This window comes from Trichechus manatus, unplaced genomic scaffold, assembly GCF_000243295.1.
Source record: "Trichechus manatus latirostris isolate Lorelei unplaced genomic scaffold, TriManLat1.0 scaffold00012, whole genome shotgun sequence".
Lineage (NCBI taxonomy): Eukaryota > Metazoa > Chordata > Mammalia > Sirenia > Trichechidae > Trichechus > Trichechus manatus.
Window position 1 is genome coordinate 20,220,132 of NW_004443948.1, and position 18,121 is coordinate 20,238,252.

Sequence of the window (18,121 nt, forward strand, 5' to 3'; positions counted from 1 at the left end):
CCAAGGGTTATTTCTCAGGAAGTAAGGACAAAGACCACCTTACTTTGAGTAAAGCCAAGTTCTTTACCCCACATACTCTATTTCAATTCTCTGTAGTGCCTGGCATAGAAAAGTACTTAAAGAATCATAAGATTTTTTTATTTCTTTTTTTTTTTTTAATGGCCACATTGAAAGATTGCGGATTGACAATAACTGGAGTGCCATTTCTCCTTCAACTAGGTTCTGAGGAGTTTAGAAACATGTGGTGGTCCTTCTGAGCTAGGTAAACATCTTGTGGTGTATATGAGTTTATCTGTCTATCTGTATGTCTGTCTATCTATCATCTCCTCATCACCTGAATTTCCTTATGAATAAATATGAGAGTGTTGGATCAGAATGATGCCCAAGGCTCTTTTCAATTTTAAAACTATACATTCTGCAAGGAACTGTGATAAACTATGCTTTGAGTTTCCAGTAGCCTTAATTACTAAATATCTACATCATTCTCTAAACTATAAGAATATCATGCATGTTGTTAATACAGGAATCCTCGATGTGCCTGAGATTTTCTAATCAGCTCAAATTATATCCTTATAAAACAACTTAATAGAAGCTATATCCAAAACTACTATTGCTATAAAATTTTCAATATGAAACTTCTGTTAAGGTGAAGAGAAAAAATAACTTTTATAAATTCTGGAAATTTTTTCTTTATATTGTTGGGAGAGACTTTTCAAAAATGTACTTTTTATCTTCAACTGGAAATGTTTATTTCCATTTCCTACAAAATTGCTATATTACAATTAACTAAGTGGTGACTGGCAGGTATAACAGACAGAAACACGTTATTATTATTTTTTTTTTGGAGAAGCATTCACAAAATCAATATGAATCCATTTGGGAAAGTGGAGTTGTTTACAGAAATATATATATATGTTCACTCAGTTTTTGTCCATTTACTGAAAACAATGTGAAACTAAAATTGAAAAAGCAATGTACTTCTAAACATCTGCCTGTTAAATATTGTACTATATAAAAGCATGATTATGTGTCTATTATTAGACAAATATTTTCATCACATTCAGTAATTTTTTTCCTTCCCTTTTGACTAACTTTGTATCAATTTTAGCAAGAATTCCTTAAAAGCATTATCTCATAAAATTTTTCTAGAACCTTTAAAGTCTCCCCTTATGTATTGAGTAAATACTATTAGCTATTGCTTTATTTATATCAATATAGATATTACATTTTATATTAATCAGAATGACCTATTTGGACTTTTTATACTTTAATATGAGCATTTAGATTTTTTTTTCTTAGAATAATAAACAATAATGCTTTGTAGCAGCTGATTTATGAAGCTAGCTAACAAAGCAAGCAAACAAACAAAATTCCCACTGTCTTAGTTTTCTAATTCGGCTGTTAACAGTAATAGCACAAGTGGGTAGTTTAAAAGAATAAACATTTATGCTCTCATAGCTCTGGAGGCTAAAAGTCCAAATCAAGGTCTTGGATGTGTCATCTTCTCCCTTGTAGGTAGTTCCAGGTGGTACTTGGTAGCTTGGCTTGTAGACACTCCTCACATGACTTGTTCCCCCTCCACCCCAGCGGTGTATGTGTATCCCTGTGTCTAATCTGGATCCCTGGTGGTGCAGTGGTTAAGAGCTCAGCTGCTGACCAAAAGATTGGCAGTTCGAATCCACCAGCTGCTCCTTGGAAACCCCGTGGGGCAGTTCTACTCCATGCTACAGGGTCACTATGAGTCAGAATCAGCTCGATTTGGAGTTTGGAGGTTTTTTTTGTGTCTGAGATGTGCCTGACCTAGGCCATGGTGTTTTCAATCACCTTGTACGCATGCGAAAGCTGGACAATAAATAAGGAAGACCAAAGAAGAATTGATGCCTTTGAGTTGTGGGTGTGAATGTTGATTATACAATGGACTCGCAAAAGAACGAACAGCTCTGTCTTAGACAAAGTACAGCCGGAATGCTTCTTAGAAGTGAGGATGGTGAAACTGCATCTCACATACTTTGGACATGTTATCAGGAGTGACCAGTCACTGGAGGAGAACCTCATGCTTGGTAAAGTAGTGGGTCAGCAAAAAAGAGTAAGTCCTTCAATGAGATGGATTGACACAATGGCTGCCACAATGGGCTCAAGCATAACAATGATCATGAGGATGGTGCAGGACTGGGCAATGTTTCGTTCTGTTGTGCATAGAGTCGCTAGGAGTTGGAATGGACTCCAGGGCACCTAACAACAACAACAATCTGCTCTTTTTGTAATTTAGAAGTGAACAGATTTAGAATCCACCCTGCCCAGGCATGATCCAATTAATGTAACAAAACCCTATTTCCAGACAAGATTACATCTACAGTAATAGGGATTAGAATTCCAACACATATTTTTTGGGGGGGGATACAGTTGCATCCATAACACCCACTAACTATCATAAAATTAACAGCAGAAAGCCAAATAAAGTGTGTTGATTTCTATAGAAAACTATATTAATCATTGTGTACTGCATTGCATTTAAAGATTTGAGTTATTGTTTTTTTCTTTTTATTAAGAACTTACTTTTCTTTCACCACTTCAATTATTGCCAACATTTATGTGGCTAAAAAACCTATACCTACAATCCAGGTATATTGTCAAATCTCCACTAAACCTTTCCCTTGGGAATGCCAATATCATTTTTATCTTAATATATCCCTAAGCTGAAATAATCATTCTCCATCCCAAATCAGCTTCCATTACTTGTGCCCCTATTTCTGTCAATGACATTATGCTTCTCTTAGTCTTCAGGAATACATTTAGGAAGTATAGGAGTCCCTGGTGGTACAAACGATTAACGTGCTCAGCTGCTAACCGAAAGGTTGGAGGTTTAAGTCCACCTAGAGGCACCTCAGAAGAAAAGCCTAGCAATCTACGTCCAAAATACCAACTGTTATAAAACCCTGGGGAGCACGGTTCTGCTCTGACATGCATGAGGTCACCATGAGAAAGGATCAACTTGACAGCACTGGTTGGTTAGGTAGATCATTTACTATGTGTTAAAACCTGAGCTAAACATTGAGGATGCAGCATAGCAAGATCCCTGCAAAGATGAAGCTTAGAGCTACTGGCAGATTTATACCAGTGTTATGGATTAAACTGTGTCCCCCAAAAATATGTGTTGTAACTTCTAACCCTGTACTTGTGGATGTAATCCCACTGGGAAATAGGATTTTCTTTGTTATGTTAATGGAGCCATATCAGTATAGTATGTGTCTTAAATTAATCACTTTTGAGATATAAAAAGAGCAGATTAGGCACAGAAGCAAGCAAGCATAAATGGAGAAAGATTGACGCCACGTGGAGATCACCAAGGAACCGAGGAAGGGAAATTGAAAGAAACAAGAATTTTTCTCCAGACCGGACAGAGAGAGCCTTCCCCTAGAGCTGGTGCCCTGAATTCAGACTTTCTAGTGTGAGAAAATAAGTTTCTGTTTGTTAAAGCCACCCACTTGTGGTATTTCTCTTACAGCAGCACTAAGAAAGTAAGACACACTACAATTAGACCATTAGTGTTCACTGTGGCAATGGTCAAATGAGGGGTAAATGGGAAATACTATGGAGTACATAGAAAGAACACCTGGCCTAGTCTTTACATGTCAGAATAAGCTTCCTGAATAAAGAATATCGGAGCAGAGATGTAAAAGATTAGTAGGAGTAGTGAGGTGAAAGAAGAGGTGGAGGTTTGGAGTAGTATTTTAGCTTGTGTAAGTTTGTGAAAAGATTTGGATGCAAACAACACTGGCATGTGTGGGAAACTGACTTTCAGTATGGTTGAATAGAGTATGAAAGGAAATGTGGTAGAAGATGGGGCTGGAAAGGTTTTCAAGAAATTGAGATTTTAAACCAAGGATGGCAGTAAACTAGTAAACTTTAATCAGAGAATTGGCATGATTAGATTTATATTTTAAAAACATTCTTAATGCAGTGTGGATAGTATATTTAAGGTGGCAAGAAATAAGGCCATCAGGCCAATAGTATAGTTGTAGTCTAATGAAAGATAACTAAAACAAAAAAACCCTGAATCTGCTGCTGTCAAGTTAATTCTGACTCATAGTGACCCTGTAGGACAGAGTAGAACTGCCCCATAGGATTTCCAAGGAGTGGCTGCTGGATTCAAACTGCTGACTGCCCACCTTTTGGTTAGTGGCCAAGTTCTTAAGCATTGCACCACCAGAGCTCTGTAAGATGCCTGTAAGACTTGTTTTGGCGCATCATGGTGGATGATGGTATATTTACTAAGTGAGGGAATACAGAAGGTTTATAGAAAATATCAGTTAATTGTTGAACATATTGGACATTTAAATGGAGATGTTATTCAGAAGTGTATTGGGTTGGAGAGTCCATATTTGGAATAATCAATATATAAGAAAATTGAGGACCTCACAGTGGAGGAAGTAGCCAGAGACGATCCATAAAGTAAGAGGAAGAGTGGCCCAATGAGATCACTGAGGTTAGGGAATAGACAGAAGTAGCCTTATGAGACACTTATTAAAAGCATAGGGGGAGGAAAAGGTAGGAGGAAAATCACAGGGTGTGGTGTCACAGAGACCAGGGAAAAGAGTGCTTCAGAAATGGTTTATCTGCTAATCAAAAAGTCAGCAGTTTGAGTCTACCAGCTGCTCCTTGGAAACTCTATGGGGCAGTTCTACTCTGTTCTATAGGGTTGCTATGAGTTGAAATCGACTCAACTGTAACAGGATTGGTGAGTTGTTTTTTTTTTTTTGGTATAGCGTAAGTCATTTTTCATGTTCCCCAATATTTCATTCCAATTTTTATTTAAACATTCTCAGCATATTTGCACATTTATATCATTTTATAAACCTGATACTGTGCTACTTCTGAATTATCCCGGAAATTATATTGATAGTGTAATATATTGTTTTTGGTAAGTCTCATTTTTCTCGTAATCAGATGGAAGTAATGATAACTTTTTTCTTTTTATAGAATCTTACAATTTATATTTCTGGCATCTAAATCCCTGAATGGAAAACATCATTATTAAGATCTGGAGCTTGCTTGCATCCCACCCCAATAATTGAATTTTGCCAATAATGTTTGTAATGTAATTGAGATGTTTATTTTTGTCTAAATTCTGTAATCTATTCTAAAACAATGTTACTATGAGCTGAAAGAAACTGGACACTTATGCATGCAATTCCAACTAGTGAGCTTCTTAATTTTAAACAAAAAGATAGTATTGCATATGTACAGAAGCATAGCCTAATATTGTATAATTTGAGATTTCCTTTCTAGAAGATATAGCATTTTCCATTTAACATCAGTAATCTGTTCCTGAAAACCAGATGTTTAGAGTGAAAGTGCTATCTAGGAACATTTTCCTAGTTCCCATCGTTTTTAATGAAGAAATATATAACACATTACACATCAACCCAAAAATTCAAACAAATTTTCTAAAACATAACTTTAAAAAGGTGGAATGGCCATATATATAAATAACAAACTTTCATGTTCATACGTGAAATGCTTAAACTGTTATTCCCTGCTCATTGAATAATAAATATTTCAAAAAATGCTTCATATACATGGACATGTACAGTTTCTATGTTGAGCCATAAATATTATACTCACTATACAACATGGTAAATAATGTCTGACATTAAATACATTTGTGTAAAAACACAAAAATGTACAATAAAACAACTGGACAGTTTCTTATAATGAACTTTTCCAAACAAATAATAAGACAACGTAAGATTGTCACAGCACTGGTTTCTATCACATCAAATTTAGGAAAAAGCAAATCTCCAGTCTCTAGAGCAGTTACTGGCTTCCAGAATCCAGAACCTATTGCTGCCAAGGATGATAGAAAGGGCTCAGTGGTATCTGTCTCGGCTTTATTTTCACCAGAATGCCAATTGCTGCTAGTTGCCTTAATCCACAGCTTGAAAATGAACTAAAACTCTATGGGTACAAATTAACTTTGGTCCTATGGATCTACCATATCTTATAATAACCAGATTATTACAAACTATTTCTTCTGTGCATACTATCTCCTTTCTTAGAGAAGGACATTTGAAAAAAATACTATCTTCCTGCAAAGTTTAAAATGTACAATGTTGGCAACCCCCATCACAGGTCATATTTGAGGTACCTATATTTCCCATTCAAAATATTAAAAACTTCTTAATTTACATTTCTGCTTAAACCTCATGTTTCTTGCACCCTGATACTGATCTGAGTGTGGGCTGTGATAAAGTGTTGGCCATCTCTCATGAGCAGGCATTTTTAGTCCTATGACACATTGGCTGTTTCTACTATCTCTTTCCAAAGAATCACTTAAGCCTAACAAGCCAGCATCCTCAGGAAGTTTACTTTCTCATATGCACTATTTAGAAACAAAGCGAGACCATTTGTGGAATGATCTTTGAGCCTATGGAAAAGTATGATAATAATAACCCGTTGCCTTTGAGTCGATTCCGACTCATAGAGACCCTATAGGACAGAGTAGAACGGCCCCATAGGGTTTCCAAGGAGCAGCTGGTGGATTCAAACTGCTAACCTTTTGGTTATCAGCCAAGCTCTTAACCACTACACCACCATGGCTCCTCATGGAAAAACAAATAAGAATCCAAATTTAGCTTCTCCAAAGTTCACTCCTTAACCCTAAAGACAATTCAAGGCAACATAAAGGAGCATCTTAATTGGGAAGTCTACTTTTCTGCTGACCTAGGGTTAACACTCATACTTTACTGTAGCCAATGTCTCTTTTTCCTGTAGATTAATATATGCCTCAGCCATGTCTGCTGAGGCACAGCTAGGCTGTGTTGTTGAGTGCTGCAGAAGCTTGCACCCGAGGTCTGCTGTGCTGCTGAAGGCCCCTGCCCTTGCCAAAGAGTCTTGGCCTACTTCATCGCTTGACAGGTTGTCTGCATTGTCTGTTTCTGCTGAAGCACCCGTGCACACTCAGAGTATTTCTTTTTAGCTTGAAGCTTGTATGGCAGAAACTGCTAGCTGTCCACTGAAATCCATTCTCCCTTTGACCCATAGTATTAGAAGTGCAAGCCCATCGGCTGCTCAGCAATATCAGATTTCCCAGATGACCGTTTAATGAAGTGTGGTCATGTCACTGTGTTCCCAAGAAAATAAGAGTGGGAGTAATAAGTGCAACTTCCAGCCCTGGTACATTGTGAAGTAGTTGTATATCTGCCATGCTTTCTTTTCTCCTTCCCAAGAGCCTGAGAGTAGATATGTCTGCAATAGATGAAGAAAGTGCCTGATGTAATAGTGATCAAGATGGGAAGTACTTGGATCCCTAAATTATCATGGAGACCTGAGCTATCTGTGAACCTGGAACTCAAACCACATCATAAGGAAGACAAACTGTCTGGTTTGAGCCATTGCATTTTGGATTTGTTTTGTCAAAGCAGCAAGCATTGCCATAAACAAAATAGTCAGCAAGCCAGAACATCATTTATTTGAAACTACTCATGTAGGCAGTCCTGCTTCTGAAGAAAGATGGTGTTTAGACCAGGATAACTTAGGTATGGCTAGAGAACAAAATATATGTCATCCTAGAGAAGCAGTCAAATGACTCTGTCTATAGTTGATGGAACAAGAAATGAAGATGTAGAAATGTTAAGAGATGATTGGTAGAAAAACTGATAAGAGTGATATAAAGATGTAGGGGAAGGAAAACAGGGAAGTGTGAGATAAGCAAGCTAAATTCGTCATGGGTAATTCAGTAGATAAATGAATTGTTAATATAAGCAACAGTGATATAAGCATAGTCTTTAAATATATGAATAGAAACAATAGAAGAAATACAAATAGAATGAACTAAAAGTGGCCTTTTGGGACCTAGAACTATAGAGGGGTAGGATGGACTTTTTTTTTCATTATCTATTTTTATATTTCATTATCTATCTTTGTATAGGAGCCCTGGTGGCGCAATGGTTAAGCTCTGGGCTGCTAACTGAAAGGTAAGCCGTTGGAAACCACCAGCGGCTCCAAGGGAGAAAGATGTTGCAGTCTGCTTCCCTAAAGATTTACAGCCTTGGAAACCCTATGGGGCCGTTCTACTCTGTCCTCTAGGGTCGCTGTGAGTCAGAATCACCTCAACAGGATTTTTTTTTTTTAAATCTTTATATACTATTTACTGTTTTAAAAGTATGTACACTTACTAGATAAAATTTGAAAATGATGTCAAACAACTATAGTATGAAAGATAAGGTATAAAACCATTTTACTCAAGTTAAACTTAGTGCCAGTTAGCTTTAAAAATTAGTCGTAGCCCTTCAAGAAACCCTGAAGCAATGAGACATAAGACAGGTAAGGTTTGAAGAGTAACTAGAGGAAGGAAAATCCACAGCTTCATAACATACTGGATGCTGTGTGGAGTGCTGTAATCGAGGTCCTGAGGAAGCCAAGGAAATGTGGATGGAGGCAATAGGTACCTGGCCAAAGAATCATCAAATGGTAGGAAAGAAAAGAAAATGTAAAAGCTGAAAAGGAATTTTGTCTACTTCACAATTATTCACATGGGTATATAATTTGCAAATGCAACCAAATAAATATTTCATGATGGTTTAAACTTACCTAAGCATTTTGGGTCACCATTAAGGGATGAGACGCGCAGTTGAGTTGACCATTATCGGGCATTTAGTTAATGAAAAGCTATTGTTACTAGTGGACTCTATTATTTATTTGACAATAGCAAGCTGAAACGTATCTACAGGTCAGCAAACAACACAAACAACTGAAAGCACATAGGTTCCGTTAGCATTTAGAGCTCTCCTTAATTAGATTTTTCTGTAGATGCTATGCAGTGCATTATACAAAGAACGCCCATATTCCCTGGGTCGATATAATAGTTTACGGTGGCTTTACAGTCTATTAATCTTGGGGTAATGGGGAATCAACAGCAAGATTATAAGCTTCATTTCACGGAAGTTGATGTAAATGTTTGCAACAAAGTTAAAATAAACTATTTTAATCAACTATTTTTACTCTTTCCCTCTTTATATTTAAACGGTATAATTTATAAGTTTTATTATTATAAAATAATAGTGTTTAAACTAAAACACTATGGAAGGCAGCAGTATAGTTATTTAAAATAAAGACTAAAAGCATTGAATATTATATAATGTCTGTGGGTTCACGAATAAAGTATCTTGTTGTTGTTGTGTGCTGTCAAGTTGATTCCGACTCATAGCAACTCTATATTGCAGGGTAGAACTGCCCCATAGGGTTTCCAAGGGTGTTTATCTTTATGGGAGCAGATCGCCAGGTCTTCCATGGAGCTGCTGGGTGCTTTTTGGTTAGCAGCTGAGTGCTTAACCATTGCTTCACCAGGGCTAATTTTAATGTTCATGAGTTCACAAATGAAGTATAAGTATAGATGTTTTGGGGGAGAGTCCTTGGGTGGCACAGACTATTAACACACTCACTGCTAACTGAAAGGCTGGGGGTTTGATTCCACCCAGAAATGCCTTAAAAGAAAGGTCTGACTAGGTACTTCTGAAAAAACAGCCACTGAAAACCCTAGGGAGCACAGTTCTACTCTGACTCACATGGGGTCGCCATGAGTCAGAACTGACGCAAGTGCAACTTTTCTTTTATTTAAAAATAAAATAAAGAAAAGCAGTATAGTTACTTAAAATAAAATAAACCAAATCAAATTTAGCCCGTATGATTGAACATTGTTGTTTGGTATAATTTATCCCTGTACAAAATAAAGCAAAATCTCTAAACTCTCAAAGATCAGATTTTCTAAATGTTTTGCATTGTTTTTAATTTTGATGATGTTCTTGGATGTGTGTGCTTTTGAGTTGATTCCAGCTCTTAGCGACCTTATACGACAGAGTAGACCTGCCAATAGGGTTTTATAGGCTGTAATCTTTATGGGAGCAGATTGCCAGGTCTTCTGCTGAGCGGACGTTGAGTTGGAACCCCCAACTTTTCAGTTAGCAGATGAGCACTTAACCATTGCACCATCAGGGCTCCTTGGCAGTATAATAAAACACATTGCCATCGAGTAGATTCCAACTCATAGCAACCGTATAGGACAGAGTAGAACTGCCCCACAGGGTTTCCAAGAAGCACCTGGTAGATTCGAACTGCCGACCTTTTGGTTAGCAGCCGTAGCTCTTAACCACTACGCCACCAGATTTTCCTGGTAGTATAATAGAAGGGTAAAAAACATCATATTCTTGACTGGAGAAAGTTAACTGCATTTATTTTTCTGTGTGAATCCAGGATGTGCTCATTATATTAATATGTCCTGTATTGCTACAGGCCTTCCAATAAAGGTGGTAACAGCATCATCAAAAGGAAAAAGGTACATTCTGTGAGACAGCCCTGCCCCTAGGACTTCTAAAATTACAGAGGGAATGAAAAATAAAGCACATATTAGAGTTTTGATACTGTTGTTTCAAACATACAATTGTTAGCTAATATAAAATATTACAAAATTAATAGGAAATGGCATTTTTTTGCTTAAAAGTGGAATTTTCAGCCCTTGTCTAATACCATTTTAAAGATATTAAGAGAGATCCCACAGGCCAAGAAAATAAAATAAATTGATTAAGTAATTTCCTGCTGGATAGAAAACCTAAAATGCTAATAAATTTACATTCAGAGATGGAGTTCTTAAACAAGAGATTTGATTTATTTGTCGACATTTAGATATCGTAATAGAGCTCCAGAAAATATGAGAAAGAAGGAAATAGAATGATTGCTCATAAACTAGGCACCATGGGTTCAAGAGGGTAATCCCATATAACTCTCAATGGCTGCATTGTTTCAATCAACTTGATTTAGGAAAAAAAGAAGCATAACTTCATTATTTTTTAGAGATTTTTATCATAGTGCCGGTTAAGGGTATCTTTTTTTTAATCTTACCGATCTGTGTAGTCATAATATCATTCAAGCAATAAAACTTATTGACTCAAATAACAAATGGCAAAACTATAGAGAAAGTGAAAAGACTCGGGGTTTAGGGGGAGGGGGGAAGGATAAATGAAAGAAGCATAGGGCATTTTAAGGCAGTGAAACTATTCTGTAGGATACTGTAATAGTGGATACATGACATTATGCATTTATCAAAACCCATAGTACTGTACGACACAGAGTGAACCCTAATGTGAATTATGGACTTTGGTTAATAATAATGTATCCATATTGGTTCATTAATTTTAATATATCACACTAATGCAAGATGTTAGTAATAGGAAAAACTGTGTTCAAGGAGGAGAGGGGTATATGGGAACTCTGTACTGTCTGTGAAATTTTTCTGTAAACCTAAAACTGCTCTAAAAAAATTATCTATTATAAAAAAAAAAAAACCTAAAACAAAAGAAAAAAAGGTAGATATAGTTATATCTGGAAACCCTGGTGGCATAGTAGTTAAGAGTTCGGCTGCTAACCAAAAGGTCGGCAGTTCAAATCCACCAGGCACTCCCTGGAAACTCTGTGGGGCAGTTCTACTCTGTCCTATAGGGTTGCTCGAGTCGGAATCAACTCAATGGCAGTGGGTTTGGTTTTTGGTTTATAGTTATATCTGGAGAATTACATGGACAAAATATATAAAAATTAACAATATAAATGAATTTAATAATCTATAAATTGAACTTCCTAATAAGCTGATTCCCTCTAGCTAATAACATGAAAGCAAAATATTTCCACCTGCTGTTTTTATTTGTTTTTTGAGGAAAGTACTTTTATCGGTGGGGGTCAGATACGTTTCCCTCTCTTTACCTTATTAGAAATGTAATTTGTTTAAGAGAGTGTAGCATAAATATAAGAAATAATTATAAACAAAGGGAGCTAATCTTTCTCTCTATGTCCCCCATCTAATTTCTTACATATCTTGGCCATTTGATACATTTACCAAAATTCTTAATTCTTAGAACAGAAAAGGGATTGAAACAATTTTATCTCTGATGCTCATGATCTGATTGGAGCCTTTTTACTCTCAAAATACTATCTGGTTAACAACTCATTCTCAGGAAGATGATAGTATAAAAGACATCTGACTGATGAAAAGAACCATACTCTCAGGTTAACAAAACTGGGTTTAGACCTTACCTGTACACAAGGTCACTGGTCTTTTTGTTATTGGCTATCATTCCTTATATCACTACTGTAGGCATGATATTACCCAACAATTGCAATGCTTGGATTTAATAAATGGAAAATTGCTCTATTTTTGTTTCAATAAACACTTATAGTACAGAATAATGTACTTGATTTGGAAAGAGTAATCAAAACACATATGAACCTAGAAAGACTGAAGAAGAAATGATGCATTTGAATTGTAGCGTTGGCGAAGAATATTGAATATACCATGGACTGCCAGAAAAAGAAATAAAGCAGTCTTGGAGAAAGTACAGCCAGAATACCCCTTAGAGTAGAGGATGGTGAGACTTCGTTTCGCTTACTTTGGACACGTCATCAGGAGGGACTAATCTCTGGAGAAAAACATCATGCTTGGTAAAGTAGAGGGTCAGTAAAAAAGAAACAGAGCCTTAATGAGATGCAGTGACAGTGGCTTCAACAATGAGCTCAAACATAGCAATGACTGTGAGGATGGTGCATGACTGGACATTTTATTCTGTTGTATATAAAGTAACTATGAGTCAGAACTGACTCTAAGGCACCTAACAACAGTATATGAACCTAGTTCACAGAAGGGCACTTTGCTTATTCATTTGGTGCTAATTTAATAACAAGAAGGGCTTCTCGTTTAAAGGTCAGAAGATACACTGATTTTCCTTAGCTAAGGAAAAGAACAACCAAATATTTTCATAGAGACTTGTTTTACAAAGCTTTTTTCTTTGATATATTAAACTAAAACAGGAAACATTTCCAATTCAACAGTATACAACTGATACCAGAAATTGACTTAACCCATGTGCTACAATTTCCATCTTTTAAATACAGAGAATCTTTTGGGTTTTAGAGGTTATGTCTTGAAAGGCTTTGGATTGTATGTTGCAATTCCTTTTTTATATACCAGGGAAGGGTGGAAGCACATTTTGATAAGGTTTATATTTTGTCAAGAATTTTTATTAAAGTCCATAAAGCTGCTATGAAAGCTTCTTTTAATTGGAAATAAATAATTACTTTTTATTCTAACAATTCCCAAGTAAAAGGATGATTATGTAGATTCTGAAATAATTTATTTAATACCTCTTAAGCTAAAATGATTCATTGATCATGTGGATGAATAATGGAAAATATGAGAACACAGAATTAGCCCTTAATTGAATGTTTCATGTTTCTTAGTAATTTTATATAAATCTTCTCACTTTTAACAGAATGGACTGATGCTAATAGAAAAATCATTTAGTTCTCCATAAAGTGAGGTCAGATTTTCATCTTTGTCCTTTAAATATATAATGTCCTGTGCAATTTAACATGAACAGTAAATATTCTTCACGTATCTACATCTACCGAAGCTAGCTTATCATTCAATGTCAGTGCTTAACTTGAATAATTTAAAAGGAAAACTCATTTCAAAAAATCATTGTTAGAGAATGCCATCTTATATAAATCAAAAATAATATTTTAGATGATAAAGATGAATGCAATCATTAAATGAAACTCTGGGTTTTAAATTCAGTGTGTTTTCAGTTTGCAAATCAAGTCAATATTAAAACTATCAAGTTATTCACTTACATTATTTAGTATTCCTGGGTTACAAGAATTTTGTTTTGCTTAAATTTGAGAGGATCCTGGCTCAGATATAGCACAGTTTGCATGAAATTTTCAAACACTTTTCCTTCTAAGTTGCATTTAAATCTCAATGGGAAACATCTTTATAAATTTATTATTTTAAGTTTTGTTTCTGGATACACATTCCATTTCCTTGTCATAATTAAAATTACAAAGAAGCTTTCAATTATGTTAAATTTGGGTCTATAATTATATCTCCTTAAAACTCTGCCATTCCCAAGCTTTTAAACTTAAGGATTTTTAAAATATTTTCTCCCATCTACCTCATATTTTGAAAGGTTTTGATCTCCAAATGAATTGCATTTAGAATATACCATGTAACTAATTTTATATTAACCAAAGGCACATTTACTTTACTATGCTTCTACTCAGCATGTGATACTCAGTTTGACCACTAAGTTGATACAGTTTTATTTAAAAGGAAGGCAGCCTGATAATTTAGACAACTTGGGTAGCCTTGTCCAAAGCAAAGGTAAACAAAAGTATGACTTCGATTGCTCATTATAAAATATTAATTTGTTGACTCCATTCTTATCTTCCTTCAATAAAAAATTCCACCTTGAAAACAAGTGATACAAATCCTACAGTTTTCTTTGTTTGCAATATATGCTAAAATTACCTAACATCTCATTTTCTCTCAAAAGTCAAAATAGTATTTGGGAAATGGACTCAACAAAAATAATTCTGTTAAAAGCGACACATTAATTAAAGTCTATTATTACACATTTTTACTACTCTAAGGTGATAACTAGGAAAATACATTTTGAAATGAAAGAACTTCAGAGCAGTACTTTGAGCAAGTCATGATTATTTAATGTCAGAGGCTTAAAAAATCTTAAAAAAAAAAATATATATGCTTACTCAAGAAATTAAAAAAAAAACCACCTCCTCTTTTTTTTGTATTCTATTAAGAAATTTGGGAGAAAGATGAGGCAGTCTGCTCCCATAAAGATTGCAGCCTTGGAAACCCTATGGGGCAGCTCTGCTCTATCCTATAGGGTCATAATGAATCAGAATAGACTCCACAGCAATGGGTTATTAAGAAATTAATTTTAAAAATTTTCCTTTAGGATAATATCTAAAGGCATCACTCCAGTTTACCAATTAAGATTCTGTATATTTAAAAAATATATTATAACTAACTGAAATGGAAAAGAAACTCATAGAAACTGACATCTTCCCAGATTTAAGACGTATTTATGGATGCTTCTAAGTCATATAATAGCCCTATAAAGTTGTTTTTAAATGAATGGTGGCAAAGTGGTTAAGAGCTCGGTTGTTAACCAAAAGATAGGCAGTTCCAATCCACCAGCCGCTCTTTGGAAACCCTATAGGGCAGTTCTACTCTGTCCTATAGGGTTGCTACGAGTCTGAATCAACATTCCGACTCAATAGCAATGTGTTTTTTTTTTTTTTTTAACAGTTATCTAGAGACTAGGAAAATAAATGATTTTTAATAAATGATTCAAACCTCCACAAACATAACTACATAAATGTCAGATTCTGCCATTCTATGATATTTAATCTATTTTTAAGATTAAAACAGGATATTTTTCCCATTGGATTTTTTTATTCCCATCTGAGATACTGCACCTGGAAAAACACTAACATCCTTGAGCATGACAGAATTCCAAAACATAAAATGCTAGGGCAGCTTTATATAATTAAACAGGTAGCATTGCATTTTATAAAATATGTAGAACTGTAAAAAAAAATTTTCCCTTTCCGTTTTCATTGCAAACAAAGCAACTCCTGAAAACCTTTTTCTAAGGTCATATCAAGGCTGTAACTTATAGAAAGAAAATAGCCTGGTCCCTTCTGTTTTAAAATTCGTTGCCACAGAGTCAATTCCAAGTCATAGCGACCCTATAGGACAGAGTGGAACTGCCCCATAGAGTTTTCCAGGCTGTAAACCTACAGAAGCAGTCTGCCACATCCTTCACCTGTAAAGCAGCTGGTGAGATCGAACCTTCGACCTTTTGGTTAGCAGCTGTCTCAGTCATCTAGTGCTGCTCTAACAGAGATACTGCAAGTGGATGGATTTAGCGAAGAGAAGTTTATTCCCTCACAGTCCAGTAGGCTATAAGTCCAAATTCAGGCTTCAGCTCCAGGGGAACACTTTCTTCCTCGGCTCTGGAGGAAGGTCCATGTCATCAGTCTTCCCTTGGTCTGGAAGCTTCTCTGTGCAGGAACCTCACTATTTAATCTTGTCAACCTTATCAGTATAACGTCATCACAGTGACAGAATTTACAACACATAAGGAGATCACATATAATCTCATCATAGGGATAGAGTTTACAACACAAGGAAGTCACATCAGATTACACAATCATACAACACTGGGAATCATGACCCAGCCAAGCTGGCAGCCATTTCTGGGAGACACAACTCAATCCATGACAGCAGCCTACTGCTTAACCACTGAGCTACCAGGGCTCCTTCCTTCTGTTTTAGACATTCACAAAAGAATCCCTGGTTAGATAGCCATTGAGAAATCACACTGATTAATCTAGGGAGACTAAAATCTCTAGAAACAGTAATAGGTGCTATTTGGATTTTTTCATATACTTCAAAAGAATAATTTCTTTAGGCTGTGAATGATAGGACTAAATAGAACTGCCCTATAGAGTTTCCAAGAAGAAGCTGGTGGATTCGAACTGCCCATCCTTTGGTTAGCAGCAGAGTTCTTACCACTGTGCCACCAGGACTCCGTAGAGTTCATTGTTGTTAGGTGCTGTAGAGTCGGTTCCAACTCATAGCAACCCTATGTACAACAGAATGAAACACTGTCCGGTCCTGCACCATCCTTACAATCACTGTTATGCTTGAGCCCATTGTTGCACTCATTGTGTTAATCCATCTCATTGAAGATTTTTTTCTTTTTCGCTAGCCCTCTACTTTGCCAATAATGATGTCCTTCTCCAGGGACTGGTTCTTCCTGATAACATGTCCAAAGTATGTGAGACGTAGTCTTGCCATCCTTGCTTCTAAGGAGCATTCTAGTTGTATTTCTTCCAAGACAGATTTGTTTGTTCTTTTGGCAGTCCATGGTATATTCAATATTCTTTGTCAACACCACAATTCAAAGGCGTCAATTCTTCTTTGGGCTTCCTTATTCATCAACCAGCTTTCGCACGCTTATGAGGCGATTGAGAACACCATGGCTTGGATCAGCTGAACCTAAGTCTTCAGGGTGTCATCTTTGCTTTTTAATACTTTAAAGAGGTCTTTTGCAGCAGATTTAGCCAGTGCAATGTGTCTTTTGATTTCCTGACTGCTGCCTCTATGGGCATTGATCGTGGATCCAAGTAAAATGAAATCCTTGACAACTTCAATCTTTTCTCCGTTTATCAGGATGTTGCTTATTAGTCCAGTTGTGAGGAGAGGTGTAATTCACACTGAAGGCTGTAGTCTTTGATCTTCATCAGTAAATGCTTGAAGTCTTCTTCACTTTCAGTCATCTGCATAATGCAAGTTGTTAATTAGCATTGTATAATTCTGAACTTTCAGAAGCTCAGTAAGGTATTTGGGGCCAAGAATAGAATGAAGAACAGGAAACAAGTTTGGGTTCCTTGACTGTCCCACATATCTTAGGTGGAGATAGTAGTTAACACCTCAGGGCTTGGAATGGTAAGGAAGAAAAAAATTTCCAAACTACTGAAGGTTAAAAATTTTTACTAATAAAATATTTATATGCTAACCTTTTTGATGAAACCATTTCTAAAATGTAATTCAGACTTTTCTACTTCATGACCAGATATTTTGAAAATTATGCAATATTTTTCTTCTTTGAAGAATTTATGGCCATTGTTATGGTCCTTAGCTGTCATACTGTGATGCTCTCAGTTGCCAGTAAAGAACATTAGCCCCTCCGTCCCTGACTATCAGGCTTCATGGCTCTTTTTATAGACTTTCCCTACGGATAATTCTGCACCTAGTGTGTCCGTTTCGGTTGCTGGTAATCTTTGTTAGTATTTGTGGATTTCACACAGAGTTTAAATGTTGATGACTTCCAAATAATGTATCTTTAGTTCCAACTTTTCCCCGGAACCCTAGAATTTTTGAAATCAATGACTACACATAGATGCCTAATAGACATCTCAAATGAAACAAATTCAAAATTTAGCTTCTGATCTTCTCTACCCAAGTTCCTTCTTTCTAGTCTCCTCGGTCTCAGTAAATACCATTCCATTGTTTTTTCATTGCTCAGGTTAAAAACCTTAACTCCCCTTTCTCATACCTATGATAAATCCATCCAGTGTATCCAATCCATTAAAAACAAAACAAAGCAAACAAACAAATAAAAAACCAGTTACCCACTCAATCCCAACTCCGACTCAGGCTCATTTCTATCCCATGTGTGCAGAGTAGAACTGCTCCGTAGGGTTT